Genomic DNA, 3,625 nt, shown 5'->3' with positions numbered 1-3,625 from the left:
TTTCTCTGATGCAGCAGAACTGCAAGTTTCATGGACTTCCATCTGAAGATCCTTTTCAGTTCTTAACTGAATTCTTGCAGATATGTGATACTGTTAAGACTAATGGAGTAGATCCTGAAGTCTACAGGCTCATGCTTTTCCCTTTTGCTGTAAGAGACAGAGCTAGATTAGGGTTGGATTCTCAACCCAAAGACAGCCTGAACTCTTGGGATAAGCTGGTCACGGCTTTCTTAGCCAAGTACTTTCCTCCTCAAAAGCTGAGCAAGCTTAGAGCTGATGTTCAAACCTTCAGATAGAAAGAAGGTGAATCCCTCTATGAAGCTTGGGAAAGATACAAACAGTTGACCAAAAAGTGTCCTTCTGACATGCTTTCAGAATGGACCATCCTGGATATATTCTATGATGGTTTATCTGAGCTATCAAATATGTCACTGGACACTTCTGCAGGTGGATCCATTCACCTAAAGAAAATGCCTGCAGAAGCTCAAGAACTCATTGACATGGTTGCTAATAACCAGTTCATGTACACTTCTGAAAGGAATCCTGTGAGTAATGGGATGCCTAAGAAGAAGGGAGTTCTTGAAGTTGATACTCTGAATGCCATATTGGCTCAGAATAAAATATTGACTCAGCAAGTCAATATGATCTCTCAGAGTCTGCATGGAATGCAAGCTGCATCCAACAGTACTCAAGAGGCTTCTTATGAAGAAGAAGCTTGTGATCCTGAGAACCCTGCAATAGCAGAGGTGAATTACTTAGGTGAACCTTATGGAAACACCTATAACTCATCATGGAGAAATCATCCAAATTTCTCATGGAAGGATCAAAAGCCTCAACAAGGCTTTAACAATGGTGGAAGAAACAGGTTTAACAATAATAAACCTTTTTCATCATCCACTCAGCAACAGACAGAGAACTCTGAACAAAATACTTCTAATTTAGCAAACTTAGTCTCTGATCTGTCCAAGGCCACTGTAAGTTTCATGAATGAAACAAGATCTTCCATTAGAAATTTGGAAGCACAAGTGGGCTAGCTGAGTAAACGGATCACTGAAATCCCTCCCAGTACTCTCCCAAGCAATACAGAAGAGAATCCAAAAGGAGAGTGCAAGGCCATTGACATAAGCAAAATGGCCGAACCCAATGAGGGAGAGGAGGACGTGAATCCCAAGGAGGAAGACCTCCTGGGATGTCCAGTGGTCAATAAAGAGCTTCCCTCTGAGGAACCAAAGGACTCTGAGGCTCATCTAGAGACCATAGAGATTCCATTGAACCTCCTTATGCCCTTCATGAGCTCTGATGAGTATTCCTCTTCTGAAGAAAATGAGGATGTTACTGAAGAGCAAACTGCCAAGTTTCTTGGTGCAATCATGAAGCTGAATGCCAAATTATTTGGCATTGATACTTGGGAAGTTGAACCTCCCTTGTTCATCAATGAACTGAGTGATCTGGATCAACTGACATTGCCTCAGAAGAGACAGGATCCTGGAAAGTTCATAATACCCTGTACCATAGGCACTATGATCTTTAAGGCTCTGTGTGACCTTGGTTCAGGAATAAACCTCATGCCCCTCTCTGTAATAGAGAAATTGGGAATCTATGGGGTGCAAGTTGCTAAAATCTCATTAGAGATGGCAGACAGTTCAAGAAAACAGGCTTACGGACAAGTAGAGGACGTGTTAGTAAAGGTTGAAGGCCTTTACATCCCTGCTGATTTCATAGTCCTGGATACTGGAAAGGATGAGGATGAATCCATTATCCTAGGAAGACCTTTCCTGGCCACAGCAAGAGCTGTGATTGATGTTGACAGAGGTGAAATAGTCCTTCAATGGAATGTGGACTCCCTTGTGTTTAAAACTCAAGGATCTCCCTCTGCAACCATGGAGAGGAAGCAGAAAAAGCTTCTCTCAAAGCAGAGTCAACCAGAGCCCCCACAGTCAAACTCTATGTTTGGTGTTGGGAGGCCACAACCAAACTCTAAGTTTGGTGTTGAACTCCCATATCCAAACTCTAAGTTTGGTGTTGGAGAGTCTCAACAAAGCTCTGCACATCTGTGAGGCTCCATGAGAGCCCACTGTCAAGCTATTGACATTAAAGAAGCGCTTGTTGGGAGGCAACCCAATTTTTATTTATCTAACTATATTTTCCTTAGTTATATGTCTTTGTAGGTTCATGATCATGTGGAGTCATAAAATAAATATAAAAATTGAAAACGGAATCAAAAACTGCAGAAGAAAAATCACACCCTGGAGGAGCATCTGTCTGGCGTTCAGCGCTAGAACAGAGCATGGTTCTGGCATTGAACGCCCAAAATGGGCAGCTTCTGGGCGCTGAACGCCAGAACAGGCATGGTTCTGGCGTTCAACGCCAGAAATGGCACACAAATGGGCGTTGAACGCCCAAAATGGCCACCAACCTGGCGCTGAACTCCCAGAGTTGGGTGCAAAGGCATTTTTACATGCCTAATGGGTGCAGGGATGTAAATCCTTGAACACCTCAGGATCTGTGGACCCCACAGGATCCACTCAGGATCTGTGGACCCCACAGGATCTCCGCCTACCTCCACTCACTTCTTCTCACCACTTTCTTTCACACAACCCCATAAACACTCTTCCCCAAAAACCCTTCACCAATCACCTCAAACTCTCTTCCCCATCACCTCTTCACCACTCACATCCATCCACTCTTCCCCATAAACCTACCTCATAAACTCCACCTACCTTCAAAATTCAAAACCAATTTCCCACCCAAACCCACCCATATGGCCGAACCTTAACCCCCCCTCCCTTCCCTATATAAAGCCCTCAATTCTTCATCAAATTCACACAACACACCCCTCTACACCCTTCTTGGCCGAATCACTCCCTCTCCCTCTCCATATTTCTTCTTCTTCTTCTTCTATTCTTTTGTTTATTGCTCGAGGACGAGCAATATTCTAAGTTTGGTATGGTAAAAGCATAAGCTTTTTGGTTTTTCCATTACCATTGATGGCACCTAAGACCGGAGAATCCTCTAGAAAGGGGAAAGGGAAGATAAAAGCTTCCACATCCGAGTCATGGGAGATGGAAAGGTTCATCTCCAAAGACCATCAAAACCACTTCTATGATGTTGTGGCCAAGAAGAAGGTGATCCCTGAGGTCCCTTTCAAAATCAAAAGAAATGAGTATCCGGAGATCCGACATGAAATTCAAAGAAGAGGTTGGGAAGTTCTAACAAATCCCATCCAACAAGTCGGCATCCTAATGGTTCAAGAGTTCTATGCTAATGCATGGATCACCAAGAACCATGATCAAAGTAAGAACCCAGATCCAAAGAACTATGTTACAATGGTTCAGGGGAAATACTTAGATTTTAGTTCGGAGAATGTGAGGTTGGCGTTCAACTTGCCAAACATGGAAGAGAACGCACGCCCCTACACAAGGAGAGTCAACTTTGATCAAAGGTTGGACCAAGTCCTTATGGACATATGTGTAGAAGGAGCTCAATGGAAGATTGACTCCAAAGGCAAGCCGGTTCAACTAAGAAGATTGGACCTCAAGCCTATAGCTAGAGGATGGTTGGAGTTCATTCAATGCTCAATCATTCCCACTAGCAACCGGTCTGAAGTTACTATAGACCGGGCCAT

General features: G+C 43.7%; 1 non-coding gene across 1 annotated transcript; it reads right to left on the bottom strand.

Annotated features, from left to right (window-relative positions):
* Positions 1 to 263: 263 nt before the first annotated feature.
* Positions 264 to 371, bottom strand: LOC148567587 (small nucleolar RNA R71). Its single transcript, XR_015882511.1, has one exon. It is a non-coding gene; the product is annotated as a small nucleolar RNA R71 (small nucleolar RNA).
* Between the last annotated feature and the right edge of the window lie 3,254 nt (positions 372 to 3,625).

This window comes from Arachis ipaensis, chromosome B4 (assembly GCF_059453495.1).
Source record: "Arachis ipaensis isolate K30076 ecotype BB chromosome B4, ASM5945349v1, whole genome shotgun sequence".
Classification (NCBI taxonomy): domain Eukaryota; kingdom Viridiplantae; phylum Streptophyta; class Magnoliopsida; order Fabales; family Fabaceae; genus Arachis; species Arachis ipaensis.
This window is presented reverse-complemented; position numbering and strand designations above follow the sequence as displayed.